This window comes from Chiloscyllium plagiosum, unplaced genomic scaffold, assembly GCF_037043375.1.
Source record: "Chiloscyllium plagiosum isolate Xiang-an unplaced genomic scaffold, Cpla_swu_hap1 HiC_scaffold_6, whole genome shotgun sequence".
Taxonomy (NCBI): domain Eukaryota; kingdom Metazoa; phylum Chordata; class Chondrichthyes; order Orectolobiformes; family Hemiscylliidae; genus Chiloscyllium; species Chiloscyllium plagiosum.
This window is the reverse complement of record NW_028270144.1, coordinates 75,112,544-75,132,360: the sequence shown is the minus strand read 5'-3', so window position 1 is coordinate 75,132,360 and position 19,817 is coordinate 75,112,544. Positions and strand designations below refer to the sequence as shown.

General features: G+C 39.0%; 1 protein-coding gene and 1 non-coding gene across 3 annotated transcripts in view; both read right to left on the bottom strand.

The window, feature by feature from the left end:
- Nucleotides 1-7,097, bottom strand: part of gpr45 (G protein-coupled receptor 45) — an 89,991-nt gene extending 82,894 nt beyond the window's left edge. The window contains exon 1 of one of the 2 annotated variants that reach the window (XM_087987790.1): nucleotides 6,739-7,097. The gene's annotated coding sequence lies outside the window, so the exon portion shown is untranslated. The remainder of the gene's footprint in view (nucleotides 1-6,738) is intronic. The other variant, XM_087987791.1, reaches the window with a different exon arrangement.
- On the bottom strand, nucleotides 1,516-1,588 carry trnak-uuu (transfer RNA lysine (anticodon UUU)). The gene has a single exon. It is a non-coding gene; the product is annotated as a tRNA-Lys (tRNA).
- Nucleotides 7,098-19,817: the final 12,720 nt, after the last annotated feature.

Here is a 19,817-nt window from a genome sequence, read left to right as displayed (position 1 = left end):
TATTCTTTACTGTTATAATAACACTCCTGTTTACTCATACCACTAAAAATGACTTCATGTATCACACTATAATCAGTTTGTTCACCTCCCTGCAGTCTCAGCCAAGTCTTCAAGGCTCTTGATCTGTCTTACTCACAATCATTTCCATTTCTTTGTGGCATGACTGCCTCTTGGAACAAGTGTCCAATTCCTGTCCCTCTGATACACTGCAGTATCCGAAGCCTGTACTCTAGCTTATCAACTTGGAGCTGCAGTTTCTCAAGCAGCTGGAGATGTGCTTGCCTTGGATCAAACAGATGTCCACTAGCTGCAGCCACAACACACACCTCCATTGCCAAGCTAGTTTTGTGTTATATTTAACTAAATGAGTTCAGTTTAGAAATATCTCTCAAACTGTTATCTGTAGGTTATATTAAATAGAGTCATAGAGATATACAGCATGAAACAGACCCTTCGGTCCAACTCGTCCATGCCGACCAGATATCCCAACCCAATCTAGTCCCATCTGCCAGCACCCGGCCTATATCCCTCCAAACCCTTCCTATTCATATACCCATCCAGATGCTTTTTAAATGTTGCAATCATACCAGCCTCCACCACTTCCTCTGGCAGCTCATTCTCTGCGTGAAATGTTGCCCCTTAGGTCTCTTTTATATCTTTCCCCTCTCACCCTAAACCTATGCCCTCTAGTTCTGGACTCCCCTACCGCAGGGAAGAGGCTTTGTCTATTTATCCTATCCATGACCCTCATTATTTTATAAACCGCTATAAAGGTCACCCCTCAGCCTCCGACCCTCCAGGGAAAACAGCCCTAGCCTGTTCAACCTCTCCCTATAGCTCAAATCCTCCAACCCTGGCAACATCCTTGTAAATCTTTTCAGAACCCTTTCAAGTTTCACAACACACTTCCGATAGGAAGGAATCCAGAGTTGCACGCAATATTCCAACAGTGGCCTAACCAATGTCCTGTACAGCCGCAACATGACCTCCTAACTCCTGTCAATACTCTGACCAATAAAAGAAAGCATACCAAATGTCTTCTTCACTATCCTATCTACCTGCGATTCCACTTTCAAGGAGCTATGAACTTACATTCCAAGGTCTCTTTGTTCAGCAACACTCCCTAGGACCTTACCATTAAGTGTATAAGTCCTGCTAAGATTTGCTTTCCCAAAATGCAGCACCTTGCATTTACCTCAATTAAACTCCATCTGCCATTTGATTAGATTCCCTACAGTGTGGAAACAGGCCCTTCAGCCCAACCAGTCCACACACATCCTACGAAGAGTAACCCACCTCTGACTAATGCACTTAACACTATGGGCAATTTAGCATAGCCAATTCACCTAACCTGCACATCTTTTGTGACTGTGGAAGGAAACCAGAGCAAACCCACACAGACACGGGGAGAATGTGCAAACTCCACATAGTCACCCGAGGCGGAATTGAACCTGGGACCCGGGTGCTGTGAGGCAGCAGTGCTATCCACTGAGCCACTGTGCCGTCCAAAGCGACCATCCAAGCAGGGACATGAACCCTGGACCCTCAGATTAAAAGTCTGATGCTCTACCAACTGAGCTACCCAGACTTAGCCCATTGGCCCATCAGATCAAGATCCCGTTGTAACCTGAGGTAACCTTCTTCGCTGTCCACTACACCTCCAATTTGTCATCTGCAAACTTACTAACTATACCTCTTATGCTCACATTCAACTCATTTTATACACCTCTATAAAGTCACCCCTCAGCCTCTAACGCTCAAGGGAAAACAGCCCCAGCCTATTCAACCTCTCCTTATAGCTCAAATCTTCCAACCCCAGCAAAATCCTTGTAAATCTTTTCTGAACCCTTTCGTGTTTCACAACATCATTCTGATAGGAAGGAGAGGCGCTGTGAGGCAGCAGTGCTAACCACTGTGCCACCGTGCCACCGTGGGCGGCACGGTGGCACAGTGGTTAGCACTGCTGCCTCACAGCGCCAAAGACCCGGGTTCAATTCCCACCTCAGGCAACTTTCTGTGTGGAGTTTGCACATTCTCCCCGTGTCTGCGTGGGTTTCCTCCGGGTGCTCCGGTTTCCTCCCACAATTCAAAAATATGCAGGTTAGGTGAATTGGCCATGCTAAATTGTCTGTACTGTTAGGAGAATGGGTCTGGGTGGGTTACGCTTCGGCGGGTCGGTGTGGACTTGTTGGGCCGAAGGGCCTATTTCCACACTGTAATGTTATGTAATCTAATCTAATAACTGCACGCAATATTCCAGAAGTGGCCTAACTAATGTCTCATACTTTAACAAGTAATGCTATAAGTTTAATGTAATTCTTAAATCTCTCCGGTACTAGTTTAAATTATTGCCACCTTTGAGAGGGATGTTTTTAAAAGAAAACTCACCAATCTGCTGAGCTAATTAATACTTTTGAATACTCAACTACTGAAAACTGAAAAAAATCTCCTTTCTCCTCCACACCTCATTCCCATTTTTACTAAATTCCCAAGTTATAGCTCATCACATTCCTTCTTCATTGTTTGCTTTTTGTGCTCCCATTCTCTGAAGGGAAGAGACATGCAGAGGAATCTTGTATACGAATTACTGCAGATGCTGGAATCTGGACTGAAAACAAAAAATGCTGGAAATCACAGTGGGTCAGATAGCATCCGTGGAGTGAAAAGCTCTGATGAAGAGTCATAGAGTCATAGAGATGTACAGCATGGAAACAGACCCTTCGGTCCAACCCATCCAGATATCCCAGTCATGTAGATGGGATATGCTTTCTTAACAATCCTATCCACCTGGGTGGCCATTTTAAGGGATCTATGTATCTGCACACCAAGATCCCTCTGTTCCCCCACACTGCCAAGAATCCTATCCTTAATCCTGTACTCAGCTTTCAAATTCGACCTTCCAAAATGCATCACCTCGCATTTATCCAGGTTGAACTCCATCTGCCATCTCTCAGCCCATCTCTGCATCCTGTCAATGTCCCGCTGCAGCCTACAACAGCCCCCTATACTGTCAACGACACCTCCAACCTTAGTGTCGTCTGCAAACTTGCTAACCCATCCTTCAATCCCCTCATCCAAGTCATTAATAAAAATTACAAACAGTAGAAGCCCAAGGACAGAGCCCTGTGGAACACCACTCACCACAGACTCCCAGGCAGAATATTTTCATTCTACTACCACTCGCTGTCTTCTGTTGGCCAGCCAATTCTGTATCCAGACAGCTAAGTTCCCCTGTATCCCATTCCTCCTGACCTTCTGATTGAGCCTACCATGGGGAACCTTATCAAATGCCTTGCTGAAGTCCGTATACACCACATCCACAGCTCGACCCTCATCAACTTTTCTAGTCACATCCTCAAAGAACTCGATAAGGTTTATGAGGCATGACCTGCCCCTCACAAAGTCATGTTGACTGCATTTAATCAGGCCATGCTCTTCCAGATGGTCATAAATCCTATCCCTCAGAATCCTTTCTAACACCTTGCAGACGACAGACGTGAGACTTACTGGTCTGTAATTGCCGGGGATTTCCCTATTTCCTTTCTTGAAGAGAGGAATTACATTTGCCTCTCTCCAGTCCTCAGGTATGACCCCAGTGGAGAGCGAGGATGAAAAGATCTTCGCAAGTGGCGAAGCAAATGGATTTCTTGTTTCCCAAAGCAGCCGAGGACAAATCTGGTTCGGGCCTGACGACTTGTCAATCTTAATGTTTGACAAAATTTTCAGCACATCAGCTTTCTCTATCTCTATCCATTCCAGCATGCACACCTGCTCTTCAAAGGTTTCATTCACTACAAAGTTTGTTTCTTTCGTAAAGACAGAAGCAAAAAACTCATTTAGGGCTTCCCCTACCTCCTCAGACTCCACACACAAATTCCCTATGCTATCCCTGATCGGCCCTACTCTTTATTTGACCATTCTCTTATTCCTCACATAAGTGTAAAATGCCTTTGTGTTCTCCCTAATCCATTCTGCCAAGCCTTTCTCGTGCTCCCTCCTGGCTCTCCTCAGACCATTTTTGAGCTCCTTCCTCGCCTGCCTGTAATTGTCTAGAGCTGAGCTTGACCCTAGCTTCCTCCACCTTATGTAAGCTACCTTCTTCCTTTTGACGAGAAGCTCCACCGCTCTCGTCATCCAAGGTTCCTTTATCTTACCACTTCTTGCCTGTCTCAAAGGGACATATTCATTCATCACTCGCAACAACTGTTCCTTAAACAGTCTCCACATGTCTATAATGCCTTTACCATGGAACAATTGCTCCCAATCCATGCTTCCTAACTCATGTCTAATCGCATCATAATTTCCTCTTCCCCAATTAAATATCCTCCCATTTTGCCTAATCCTCTTCTTCTCCATAGCTATGTAGAATATGAGGCAGTTGTGGTAACTATCACCAAAATGCTCTCCCACCACAAGATCTGTTACCTGCCCCGGCTCGTTTCCGAGCACCAAATCTAGAATGGCCTCTGCCCTTGTCGGTCTGTCAACGTACTGAGTTAGGAAACCCTCCTGAACACACCTTACAAAAACAGCTCCATTCAAATCTTCTGCTCGAAGGAGGTTCCAATCAATATTGGGAAAGTTAAAGTCACCCATTACAACAACCCTACTACGTCCACACTTTTCCAAAATCTGCCAATCTATGTTTTCTTCCATCTCCCTGCTGCTATTGGGGGGCCTGTAGTAAACCCCTAATGAGGTGACTCCTCCCTTGCTATTCCTAATTTCCACCCATACTGACTCGGTAAGCAGATCTTCCTCGACAATGGAAGCTTCTGTAGCTGTAATACTCTCTCTGATTAGTAGTGCTACACCCCCTCCTCTTTTTCCCCCCTCCCTATTCTTTTTAAATGCTCTAAACCCTGGAACATCCAGCAACCATTCCTGCCCCTGAGAAACCCATGTCTCTGTTATGGCCACAACATCATAGTACCAGGTACTGATCCATGCTCTAAGTTCATCACTTTTATTCCTGATACTCCTTGCGTTAAAGCAAACACACTTTAACTGATCCCTTGGTTCCTTCCCAGGAAAATCCTTCCCACTAGCTGGCCTACCTCTTGCTATTGCCTCATCTGCATCAACTCTCACCTCCAGTATACAGCTCAGGTTCCCACCCCCCTGCCATATTAGTTTAAACCCTCTCGAACTACTCGAGCAAACCTTCCACCCAGGACATTGGTCCCCTTCCAGTTCAGATGCAACCCGTCCTTCTTGTACAGGTCCCACCTTCCCCAGAAGGCATCCCAATTATCTACATATCTGAAGCCCTCCCTCCTACACCAGCTGCGCAGCCACGTGTTAAGCTGCGCCCACTCCCTCTTCCTCGCCTTGCTATCACGTGGCACCGGTAGTAAACTAGAGAACACTACTCTGTTCGTCCTGCTTTGCAGCTTCCATCCTAATTCAATTAGGTGTATTTGATACAATTTTATTTCTTTAAGAGAGGTTCTGATGTTTAGCATCTTGCATCCATCATGTTCCAAACCACGTAAAAAAATAAAAATTACCTTCACTGGTTTGCTTGCAGACAAATTTAGTTCTAGAATAATCTGAGGTAACTAATTATTAAAACTGAGCTATCGGTTGGACCAGTTGGATGAAGTATTTCATACAGAAGAATTTCTACAATAAAAATTTTCAATGTGTGTTATGTTAAAACCATATCAACTCACATTACACAGATGTCCACTAGTTCCAAGGCACTGGAGCCGCAACACACCACCTCCAATGCCAAGTTAATTTGTGTTATATTTAACTAAATGAGTTCAGTTTAGAAATATCTGTTATCTGTAGGTTACATTAAATAGAGTCATAGAGACATACAGCATGGAAAGAGACCCTTTGGTCCAACTCGTCCATGCCAACCAGATATCCTAACCCAATGCAGTCCCACCTGCCAGCACCCGGCTCATATCCCTCAAACCCTTCCTATTCATATACCCATCCAGATGCCTTTTAAATGTTGCAATCGTACTAACCTCCACCAGTTCCTCTGGCAACTCATTCTATACACCAACCACTTATGCAGATTATTAGTAATGCAAACTTTACCACAGGATTATATTTATACGTAAACCACTGATTTGTAAATATTGCTCAATAATGACAATACACGTTTAATTAATGATGGCTGTACTTTACACTTCTATCATGAGGCAAAAATAAAGCACCGAAGATCCTAAAAATCTGAAATAAAAACAGAAAATGCTCGAATTGTTCAGCAGGTGTGAACATGAACTGTGCCATTCACTCTGTTTTCTTTGCATAGACACTGTCTGACTCGTTGAGCAGTTCCAGCAATTTTTGATTTATGAAACGTAAGAACGTTTTGGCATGATGCAATACTTTGATCAGAACTGGTGTGGGCAGTTGTTCCAATTCTACATGAAATCAGTTCAGTGCTAAGGTTAGCAGACCAGGCCCCAGCTGCACACCAGTTTACATTGCCTCACATCTCTCTCGTCTGCCACCTTTGCAGAGAGTAAAAAGCTCTTTTTTCTCCTTCACCGGTCATGCAGCAACTTAGGAAAGCGGAGAGGTTTACGTTGAGAATGCACAACAGTGGCACACACAGAGACAAACACAGAAGTAGTTACTGGAAAAGCTCAGCACGTTTGGCAGCACCTGCAAAGAGAAATCAAAAGACTTGCAACTTTTGTTTCTGTTTCTGATTTACAGCATCCGCAGTTCTTTCGGTTTTCAGTCACACACATACACAGATGGAAACGGAATTACCTTCGATTTGTCTTCTCGGTCACGACCACATAAATGACAAAATAGGATCACAGCGGCTCCGCAAATAACCGTATGAAAACCAGGGGAGTAGGGGAATGTACAATGATACACAAAGAATGAGTATCAATGCCACTAATCTAAATGAAAACAAGAGTTACCGCAGCCATCCAGGATAAAGAGCTAGTTTGCTGATTGTTAGCACCAATGGCTCCGCTGTGGTTGTCAGAGAAACGAGGGAAAAAATCACTTTACTCAAGTCATGGAGCGTCTGTGGGAGAAAGAAGGCTGGATGCAGTGGAAAGTCTGCTGTGCAAGAGCCAGTCATGCGGGAGGAGCTGTATACTTTCAGCGGACGGCGAGGTTTCAGGCTGGGCGGGGGAAAGCGTATTCTCGGGAAGAAATGCACTGCGGGGTTTGATGGTCATTTTCTGCCTCTCGAAATTTCCGACATGCTCAACGGAAACACAGCTTCAACAGTCACGGCTTATGAGGAAGATTAAAAAAAATACTTCTATCACGCCCACCCCCACCTAAACATGGAAAGCAAAATACTGCGGGTACTCGGGAAATTTAAAATAATAACAAAATAATAAAGCTGGAAAAGCTCAACAGGTCAGGAAGCATCTCTGCAGAGAAACAGTTAAATGTTTCAGGTCCATCTGTGTGTTGCCTTCATCGTTTCAGGACTCAGTAGGTGAACAAATTTCTCCTGGATTCCTTATTGGATATATTGGTGGTTTCATTACTCATCAGTTTTCCCATTTCCAGAGAAAAGAGTCTCAGCCTATTCAGCCTTTCCTGATTAGTATACCCATTAAATTCTGGTATCACCCCAGTTCTGATGGAAGATTGTTTACCGGATACATTGTTCCTGTCCCAGAGGCTGCCTGACCTGTTGAGTTTTCCCAGATTCTTTTAATTTTTATTCCCCATTTATTTATGTGGGATCAAGAAACTGAGAAGCAACCGCAAGAAAGTCCTGAAATACAGATAATTCAAGAATGTTGTCATTTGATATTGTAGACATTGACACACACTACACCAAAACGAAATATTGCACAAAGGTGTAACTGAACTCGGGTTCATAGACTTTAAACATAAGAATCGCTCCCTTAATCTGGGTATTTTTAGAGGTTTTTTTACAGACAGGTGTATTTTTCTAGTCCATTGAAGGTGAAGAACCATTATTTTCTGGACTAAAACATTCTCCCTGAAAGGAGCCATTTAATGTATTCTTTTATCTGGAGTCTGTCATGAATATCTGGAAAGCACACATTTGTGGCTTTTGTATTTACACAATGTTGTTGGTTAGATTAATGTATTATATTGTTTGCTTATATTCATTAAAGGTTGATATCATTCATCAACTCACTATTCCAGCTTTATGTGATTGTAGATCTCTACTGAATCTGGAACGTCTAAGCTGAATGAATTGAAGAGGTAAATTTGAACCTTTCAAATTTGGCCTACACAATCAACTTGATGTAACTACATTATAAATTATGTGAACTCCAGCTTAAAACTTACAAACTGGTAATTAGAAGTTAAACAAAATGTCAGCAATAACAGCAGTTCAGGCAGATTCAGTGGATGAAGAAATAGAGTTAATGGTGAAAAACTTTGGGATTTATTTTGCAAAAAACAGTTTTGAGTTGAAATTAGTTAATTTATGTGATTTGTCAATGTATTTTTAACAAAAGAACATCAAAATAGATTATGTGTAAAAGGGGGGAAAGCACCCAAAACTATATATATGACAACTTGGAAAGGCCATAAACAGCAAAAACAAAAAAACCCCTCATTTTTCTCTGCTGGTAATCTCCCTTACAGACACTCAATCCCAGTGAAATATGATTCCCATTCTTTACTCTAAAATTCCTTACACAACTGTCAATAACACAGTGGTGCTGAATATTGATGAGATGTGATTGTCATAATTACCCTCTGTAATAGACTAACAAACTGATTTTTCCTCATTAAATTTTAAGAAAGGTTCGCTGCTTTTACCAGCAACTTAGACTGCTAAATAGTACATGTGCTGGTTTGGATCATTTTTTCTGAACCAAACTTGCTGCTGGCCTTTGGCCTATCTGAATCATGAACCTTAACTTCATAAACACCTCAGCCATCACTTCACAAGTTACTTGGATACTTATTTAATTAAAGTCACATGATTTCTTGGACATACTGATTTGGGCCAATACTAATGAAAATATTTCTGACCATTTAAGAAAAAAAGTCAGCTCCATAGAATCAAAAACCCATCTTTCTGTACTTAGAACATAAATTTCCAAATAATAACATAAATCTTTTTCACAACTCCCCCAGAAAAAAAGGCACATTTAAGAGATATCTTTTCAGTTCTATAAAGTTTCCTCTTATCACTACTTATATTTTAACTTTTGCTGTAATAATACCTGCATTAAATGTAGATTGTCATAATAAGCATTTCTACACAATTTCATCTTCAATATGATCTTTGTTTCATCCATTTTTGTGCTTGACCAAACGTCCATTATTATATTGACTCTTCACACATGAATAATGTTTCAAATTATATGATTGTAGTATTAAACCGTAATAAAACAGCCTTAGATCATTCAAGGAAGGTTAAAAGATTATGATCTCAGTAGAGTTGTTGAATATGTACACGCCAAAATGTTATACAGCCAATATTGGGTCAGTATTTCTTTTGGTACAAGTTCAATTTTATGGGAAAATAATTGCCGGTTGTTCGATCCCCATCTTGTTCTCCTTTAACAGCATTTCATCAAAACCAAAGTAAATTACATTAGTCAGTTTAAACAGCTTAACATAATTTGATGCTGCTAAAACTGATATGGTAGTCAAGTTGTCAAAATATTGTTGACATTCTTTTGTCCATTCAAGTATCATGCCACAGTGCTGAAATTTGGAAAAACTTTTGGATAAAAGCAACAGTTGTTGAGGTGCCAATAACTTGTTCTTTCAGGCACAGCAACATCCTAGGTAGCACTTATTTTTGATTTGCTTGGTGCTTTTTGGTACTGACCCACAGAGCAGGCCAGATAAGTCATTTTGTCTTGGCAAATTCACTTAGCCAAATGTATAACCAAATTTTTTTAAAAATTGATTACATAATTTATTCAAATCTTATAAATGTTGCCCTTTCATTTTTGGCTGTTTATAATCAAGTCATCTACAATACATAGCATAATCCTTCAATGATCTTGTTGGTTATTTGTAGAAAAGGTTTATGCATTTTTCATTCTGAAGCGCATAACATTGATCAAGTCTATTTGAGCTTTTATGATATTTTTGTTTGTCTGTATCAATCAATAGCATGCACTAATGCCCTTTTAACACATGTTTTTTTTTAAAAATCATTAACTGTGCTTGTGTAATTGTTACATTACAAACATTTAATTATGAATTAAATATGATTCCAACTTTGGTACAGCCTTGACATTTCGATAATTGATACACAATCATGATGATCCATCTGACTTTGACTCCATTGCAATAGGTGAGATGGCATTGTGACTCAGTTGAATAATGTAACTGTTCATGATAAATTTGATCTGTATGTCACTTTGGCTAACTTCACTGGGTTGAGTCTATATGTGTGTTGTTTTATGGGTAATGTATTCCCTACATTAAAATGATCGAGGTGGCATGTTCAACTTGGGAGGACAAAGTCAGAAGTCACATGATGCCAGATCATAGTCATATTTGAAATCACAAGCTTTCAGAGTGTAGCCCCCTTTGTCAGGTGAAATAAACCTGTTGGATTAAAAGCTGGTGTTGTATGACTTCTGACTACATTAACGTGATGTATAGCCAAAGATATTTCTTTTGAACTATTTACATACATTCAATTATGAGGTTGAAATACCGTTTGTAAGTTACTTCAATAGTTTTCTGGGAGATAGCATATTATTCTATCTAACTTTTCAAACACCTCCATATTATTGGTTCTGAGTAACAGAGATCAATTTTGGAATGTTCAATTTCAGATTATTTTTCAAACGTTCTGAATTTTTTATTCCACTCACTATCTCTTTCACTATTGTATATATGCTTCTGTTTGGAAATTCTCCCTGTCACAGTATTACTTTAACATATCAACATGACACAATTGCTGATATTTTCTTTTGTCTGGAGTACACACGCTGTATAGCTAACATTATTAAGTATTTTGACTTTATAAGGTCTAGTGATTCTTGATTTTCACGGTTCTTTAGAGATAGGTAACAGCACTAACATTTTGTCTCCAATGTCAAAATTCCAAGCATTTTAATTGTTTGTTGAGCACCCTTCAAATGCTTTTCAGTCTTTACATTTGTTAGTTAGATTTTCTATGAAACTTGACTCATATTCAGAAGTGTAGTCTTGTACTTTGCTTCATAATTTTTTTCTTGAATTCATTCAATGGGTCTTTTCATCGCATGCCCCTATATCAATTCCAAATCATGGAATCCTGATTGGCAAATAGCAACAAGTTAATTTCTTTATCCCACTCACAAGGACATATCTGATGTTTTAAAAAAATCTCTAATCATGGTTTTTACAATTTAGTGCCATTGTGCCAATGCTGTTCAGGCTTGTGGATGGTAAGGTGAAGGTGAAAGCTTTTCTTATTCCCAGATTGCTTATTATTTATTTGAATTATTTCTAACACAAAATGTGAACCTTGATCTGATTGTACATCTTTGGGTAATCCATAATGTTTTTTTTTTAAAAAACGAACTCTCCTACTACCATTTTTATTGCATTTTTTTTTCCTAAAGGGACTGCCTCAGTAAATCTTGCAGGAACATCCGTAATTATTAAAAACATATCAATTCCCATCCCTGGTTTTAGGTGACAAACTGGCACACTCCATTAGGAGTTCTGAGTAATAAGGAAGGGTCACTAAACCTGAAACTTTAACTCTGATTTAGAGTCAGAGTCATAGAGATGTATAGCATGGAAACAAACCCTTCAGTCCAACTTTCCCATGCCAACCAGATATCCAAATCTAGTCCCATATCCCTCTAAACCTTTCCTATTCATTTACCCATCCAGATCCTTTTTAAATATTGTAATTGTACCACCTCTCACTACTTCCTCTCATAACTCATTCCATACTCACAGCACATCTGTGTGAAAAAGTTGTTCCTCAGGTCCCTTTTATATCTTTTTCACACAGTGGGTGGTACGTGTTTGGAATAAGCTGACGGAGGAAGTGGTGGAGGCTGGCACAATTACAACATTTAAAAGGTATTTGGATGGCTACATGAATAGGAAGGGTTTGGAGGGATATGGGCCAGGTGCTGGCAGGTGGGACTAGATTGGGTTGGGATATCTGGTCGGCATGGACAGGTTGGACCGAAGGGTCTGTTTCCATGCTGTACATCTCTATGACTCTAAGTACCTTTCCCTTTGAAAAAAAAAATCAGAATCTCCAGTGTTCTGATTCTTTTTAGCAATATTTGAAGAATAATTTTCTTTGGCCATCTCGCTTTTCTAGTAGGTTCTGAGGGAACATGCTCCATCCTTACCACTGCTACAGTTTTACTACCCACTTCCTTTCCTGATACATTGTTTTTCCAGGGCATTGGTTAGGGGCTTTTAGTATAGGAGCAAGGATCACTTCCTGAAACTGTACAGGGTATTGGTGAGACAACACTTGGAGGATTACATGCAATTTTAGTCTCTTTAGCTAAGAATCAACATAATTGCCATTCCAGCAGTTCATTGAAGGTTCACCAAGCCGATTCCTGAGAAGACCATTTGATCACGAGGAGAGATTTGTATTAGATTAAATTCACAGTTTCAAGGAATGAGAAGGGATCTTATTGAAATATATAAATTCTTAATATAAGAGGCTGGTTGCACTGGAATTTTTTAAAAAATCATTCATGTATATGGGCCAGCATTTATTGCCCAACCCTAATTATTCAAAGGACAGTTAAGGATCAACCACATTGCTGTGGCCTGAAGTCACGTGTAGGCCAGATCAGATAAGGAACAGTTTCCTTTCCTAAAGGATACAGAGATGATGTTCACCTTGGTCTGGGGTGGTGGAGGAGGAGGAGGAGGGGCCAGTGTTAGCAGAACAAAGGACACAGTGGGGGAAGGACAGCATTGGCAGAATTAAGGGTCATGGACCTAAAATAGAAAGTAGATGATTTAGAACTGACATGAGGGAAATATCTTTTCTCAGAAATTGAGTCCCTGTGGAATTCTCATTTTTTAAATCACGCATGAGACAGAGATAGTGGTGGCTCGGCCAGCATTTATTGCCCAATCTTAGTCCCCGTTGAAGAAGTGGAGGTGAGCTGCCTTCTTGATCTGCTGTTTTCCATGTGCTATAGGTAGACCCATAATGTCTTTAGAGAGGGAATTCTAATATTTTGATCCAATGATATTTGCAAGTCAAAATTGGATAAGTGGCTTGGAGGGGAACTTGTAAGTGGTGTTGTTCTCATGTATCTGCTGCCCATGTCCTTTTAGGTAGTAGTGATTGTGTGTTTCGAAGGTGCAACTTTCTTATTGATAGTTCATCTTGCTCCTACTGAGAGATGGTGGAGGAGTGACTGTTTGTGGACATGGTGCCAATCTAACTGGCTGATTTGGATGGTGTCAAATTTCTCAAGTGTTATTGGAGCTACACTCATCCAAGCATGTGAGGACTATTCCTTCCCATTACCGATTTGTGCCTTGTAGATGGTGACAGGCTTTTGGGAGTCAGGAGCCTCTGACCTGTTATTGTAGCCATTGTATTTATATGGTGAGTCTAGTTCAGTTTCTGCTCAATGGCAAGCCTAGGATATTTATAAGTGGCACCATTAAATGTGAAGGGTTGATGTCAGATTCTCTTATTGATGTAGCTATTGCCTGACACGTCTGTGGCACAAATGTTACTTGCCAGATTGCAGTCCAAGCCTAGCCATTTCCAGGTTTTGCTGCAATTTAACATGAACTGTTTCAGTATCCAAGTCGTCACATATGATGCTGGTCATTGGCAAACACTACTGTATAAGATATGAAAACCAAATTATTGTATATATTTAGGACACTCAAACTGTCAAGTGGAATGGGGAGGAAAGAGTCTGGTGTTCAGATAAACATCAGCCACAATCATGCTTAGCGGTACAGCCTCAATGGGTTAAATGGCCTACTGTTGCCCCTACTTCCTATGTTTCTATTTTAAACTTTCCCGTTTATCATCCGCAATTAGCTTTAAGCTGTTTGTCTATTATTTGTTTTTACTTCATTTATAGGTTTTAGTCTTTCCCCTTTATTACTTTGGCATCCTTCTATTTGCTCATAAAATTGATACCATTTCCATCTCCAGATTTTCTATTCCTGCAAGTTGTGTTGACTTTTATGTGACTATGTAAATGCTTGTGTAAGATATCATAGGTATGTATCGGAACACCCACTTCACAGATTGTTCGTACTTTATGTTTATCTAAGCAATAGTTCAGAGTAAATTGAATACTATTTTGGAATTCTTCCTTCATCATTACACTCATATTCTCAAAACATTTCTATAGCTTCAGTAATTAAAACTACGGATTCTACTGCATATTTTGTTTTCTTGCAAAATTCTACAAACATCAGAATAGGTTTATTTTCTTTACTCCTAACTTTTGATTGATGAGCTTTAGCCAAAAAAAATCATAATAAGCATTAAGTATTGCCTTTGACAGTTTCATAGCATGCAGTTTGCTGTAACAATCAGGATAATGCAACACAAGGTCGAAAGATCCTTTGGCCACTTCATTCACAGCTATTTTTTCAAATGAGGCGAAATACCTTTCAACTGCTTCATCTGTAAACATACCGCACTAAACAAAGTTAAATCAAATCTATTTTCCGAATCAGGACCTTCCTCTGATCTACTTTCATTTCTTTCTTCTATTTCACTAAGTTTTCTCTAGCCATGTTGCCTGATTATCCTGTGTTTAGATTTCGAGCTAATTTAAATATAGCACTTCCCTTTTGTTATTTATCCTTTTTCTTACTGTATCAAATCAAAGTTTCTGTTTTCTTTATTCTTTTGCTTCAATTTCCACTTGCTTTACTTTTCACTCCTTACCCTTTGTTCTTGTCCTTCCATTTATTGTTTCTATTAATTTCTAGTCAAATTTTAGCTAATTCTGGTGGTCACATATCAGTTTCAGGTTCTCCAAATGCATTTTTTCCTTATGAGATCTTATTTTTTATTTCTACCTTTAATTTACCTGCTAACTCTTTCAGTGTAGCCTCAAAGATTTCAAATAATCATTGTTCCATTTCTATTTCTAGAAACCTTTTAGCATAGATAAAACCATTTTGACATTCCAATCTATGTGACATACCTCACAACATTATGCCTAATACCTCCACTTACTCGTCTCTTCAAAAGAAAAAAAAAATCAAAGATATTTCTTAAATTCAACAAAATACCATCCCACTAAGAGCCTCCAATTAAATGTGATTCTAGCTCATGTTGTCAGATCTGAACATGAAGCCTGGCCCAATAAATCATAAGTTTTATTTTTGCAATTTTATTACCTTAGTAGTCAATCACAGAACAAGGGGTTGCCAAAATGCGTTTAACATAAAAACAAAGTTTATTACCAAACAAAATCAATACTTCTCTCATATGACAGCTCACTAGCATCTTATCATAATAAAGAATACACCTGTACTCTCTTTTCCTTACAATATCATTCATTCTTAATGCCAGTGAAGAATCTCTCCTATTCTTAAGTCTAACATTAATTACTGAACTGATAATACATAATACTACTAGTTAGCTTGGAGGGGTGCAGCTTCAACTCACTAAAGAAGCTTGACTCATCCAAAACACCCCACTTAATTGGAACCAATTCTAAACCTTCAATATTCAGCCCCTCCATCATCCATACACAATGACAGCTATATAAATCATGTAAAAGATGAACTACAGCAAATCACCAAGACTCCTTCAACAGTACAAAGAACAGAATTACCTGAAAGTTCTCCAAGACACACATCACCCTGACCTGAACTCTATTGCTGGTCCTTCACAGTCGCAATGAAAACATCCTACTTTTCTACAGTATATATGTGGACCTACACTACATGAGTTGCAGTGATTGAGGAAGGTAGCTCACTAGTACCTTTTAGAAGGCCTTTAAGGTGAGCGATGAATGATACCCTAGCTAGTGACACACATGCCACAAAAGAATAAAGAAGCCATTTATGATGAGATGTGGCAGAACTGTGGAACTTTAATCTGAACCATTATTTGTGGGATCACATAGCTCTATTGCACGCTGATTCTAATGCATGGGCTGGAAGTATTTCTGTATTGTAACTTCACCTTGTTGACACCATCTTTCAGATATGCCTGGTGCTGCTCCTGGCAAGATCACTTGCACCCTTCACTGAATCAAACTGATTTCTAGCTTAACATTAAGCATAGACTGCAGGTTACTGATGGTTTGAGTAAAATTCTGTTGCACTTAATGACCCCCACCAAATCTCATGAATGCCCAGTTGAATTGGCACATTTATTTGCCAACTATCCCATTTGGCAAGATGCAAATGGAGAGTAAGTAGAGGATTTACTTTCAATTTTATTAATTAATTAAAGTTAAGTTTTGCCAGCTGCCACTGAAATACAACACCTGTCCTGACAGCAGTAATCTGAACCTCTGGATCATGCGGTTTCTCTTAATAGAACTGAAGGTGATGTGCAGTGATAATGACAACCTTAAAAAGCTTGGATAGAGAAAACTGCTTCCAGTAGTGGAAGGTTGGGAACTTGGGGATAGTGATTTAAAGTGATTGCCAACGGAAACAATGTCAGTATAAGGAACATAGTTTATATGCAGTGTGTGACTCCAATCTGGTACGCTCTGCAGAGATTCAATTGCGACTTTTAAAAGGGAATTAGACTATTAAGTAAGGAGGGGAGGGAGAAAGAGACAGAGTCAGAGAACCCAGGGATGGGACCAGCCAAACTGCTCGTGCAACAGGCTAAATGGCTTCTGTTTGCACTGTAGTCATTCTATTAATTCAAGATTCTATGTCCCAATTTGAGCCAAGTTAGTAATGAAAAGCATTACTGATTGGCCTTGGAGGAGGGAAAAAAAAACATCCACATCACATGCAGATTTTTTTCCCCCATACATACACGACAATCATTAGTTTACAATTTGTTTTTTAAAAATTAGAGTCAATTACAAAAGAATCTGGCATGGGTGTAGAATATAGAGATAAAAAAGTTTACTGTTTATGCTAAAAGTGACAATGTCCATCACTCTATACTTCTTGACTACAGATCACATCATAAACTAATATTTAGGTCCATATTAATGCAAATATGGGACAGAATTTCTCAGAACAGCTTCCAATCCATTAGCACTACTTCAGGAGGAAGTGTAGGCAAAACTCTGTGTAAATTGGGTTTCTGCCAGGCACTGGCAAAGCAGCACCTATACTTTTGAGAATATATCTAAAGAATTTCTGGCAATTGCTGTAAAGTGCATCAACTGCAAAACTAAACATAAATTTTTATACATATTATCAAAAGTATCGTCATTTAGCATTCAACTTTTAAAAATTCTGCTTTTAATTTTCACTTTGCTAAGTGGAATCCTACCCTAAAAGAATTTAATATGCATTTCCATGTCAGTGATTTGCCAGATTGGGTCTGGACTGGTTTTCTTGCATGATTTTACAAAAAGAGAACAGTTAATGAGTAAAATCAGTGATGGTGGCACAATAGACCACTGATCTGTATCAGCTTGTTTAAACCTGGTTTCAGTTCCCCTCCAAAAGAAAATTAGCAGATTGGCATTTCCATCCTCTCAGATACAAGAAACAACTAACAGAAACGGAGTAACAAAGGACATGAATTTTCCAAAATTGCATTTAACAAATAATTAGTGTGCAGCACGTTGCTCCCAAAAACATTTTCTTATGGAAGTGCTGACGTGGAATTTGGTTTCATATCAAGGTCTCATTATCACCACACACCATCTTCGGTTATATTGAGTGTGACAAGATCTCCACAAAGAAAATGGCTTAAGTAACAATTATTGGATTTGGAAAAGAATGATGAGCTTCCTTTGAGCCATTAGGTTTAATAGTCAAATAGAGGTGTCATCTAATTTAGAAAATATTTTGGCCTCACTCCAAGGCTGTATGGTGTCAAAGTCCCTTTTGTAGAGCAGCTTCTTAACAGAGTTGGAATGAATGGACTGTGGAATTGATCATAGTCTTCATCTTCTGAAAGGGGAAGGGAATGGTGTTTGAGGAAACAGCTGAAGATAAATGGGCCAAGAGGACATCCCTGAGAAACTCCTGTAGTGATAACCCAGAGCTACAATGATTGGCTACTGGCAACCAAGATCATCTTAGAATCAGTTATGATCCCAGCCATCCTTTGTTTGCCTTTGATCCCCATTGTGCACAGCAGGTCAATCAAATGCTGCATGCTGAATTCAACTAAGCAGCATCAGCATGCAAAACTGACGAATGATTAATGGCCATTTAAATAAGGCACTGTGGAATGTCTAGCACCCTCAAAATTATCTACCCTAAGATATACAAGAAGAAAGGATAATTGTTGACAAAATTGGCAATGTAACAAATAATATGTGACCTTGCGGAGTATTAACCAAATATATTCGCTCTCTTTCTGGGTATTGGATTTTCTTACATAAGAGAATTATTTTGCGAATAAGATATAAATGTAAGACCAGTAAGGTGTTTCACCCATTCAGCCTGTCCCTGTTTTGTCATTGAGGTCATGGATGATCTGATACTTTGTTCTGCCTTTGCCCCCATCCCAAAATATCTGGATAAAAAAAAAATCAGTTTAATCTTTAAAATTAACTATCATTTGGGGATGGGATCCAAACCTCTACCTTCCCTTGTGTAACATGCTTCTTAATTTCACTTCTGGAAGTCTGGTTTTAATTTTAAGTCTAGTCCCCTAGTTCTAGATAGTCCAACTAAGAAATATAGTATTTTTCCCCCCATTAAACTGTACCTGTTCCCCTTAATACCTTGAATAACTAGATGAAACCATTCAATAAACTTCCAAATTTACAGCAAAGATCTCCTGGGATTGAGTTATCATTCTGATGAATCTATTCTGCACTCCCTCCCAGGCCAATCTGCAGTGCCCAAATTACTTGCATGTCTCCAGAAGTTAAACCAGACTTTTGTTTTGCTGAAGCATGTCTATCCACTTGTATTTGATCCTCTAACTATAAAAATCAGCATTCCATTAGCCTTTTGGATTACTGTCTTCATGACATTTAAGTTATTTATATAAGTCCCCAAGTCTCTCAAGACATCCGCTATTTCAGGCTTTTCATAACTGCAAAGCATTTTTTTTAAAGAAAGGTCCCGTGTGTAACATTTCTTATTCATTATAAAAAATGAACAATCTTGCAAAACAACATAAGAGTTCAATATTAATCTAGGAAACAATTTAAAAAGGAAACAAACTGTTGGAATACAAGCAAGAGAAGTTAGACAAATTATTAAACATATTGTAAACTCTAAGGTAATTCAGGTTGGAGAAAAAATGGTCTATTTAAATAGGTAAAAATCATTGTTTGGATTATATTATAATATTATTACTGCAGAGAAACTTCAATAGGCAGATTATTTTCCTTCTCCTTGATTTGCACTACTTAACATATTCAGTTAACCAAAAACACGCAATATTTTTGTTGCTGAAAGCCATATGATTTACTTACTCTAGTGAAAGGGTATTTGGTTGCATATACTGACACCTAGTGGGAAGCTTTTAAGTGCTACACATTTACACAGTCGAAACTCAAGAGTTCCTTTAAAATATGAACTTGTACTCTTTGATCATCAAGGGATAATAAACATAAGGCAGATATTTCTATATTTGGCACTGTCCTGCAATCCTGGTGACTATTATACAAAGAATGACAGTAAGATGGACAGTAAAGACACCTAAAATTTGCTGAGAGATGCATCTTGAAGATTTATTTTATGTCAGGAATGTCTATTAACAAAGAATTCCAATGAGTTACACTAATGTGGCAGGAGTTAAGGATAATTAATTTATTACCAATGTTGTGGGGAAATTC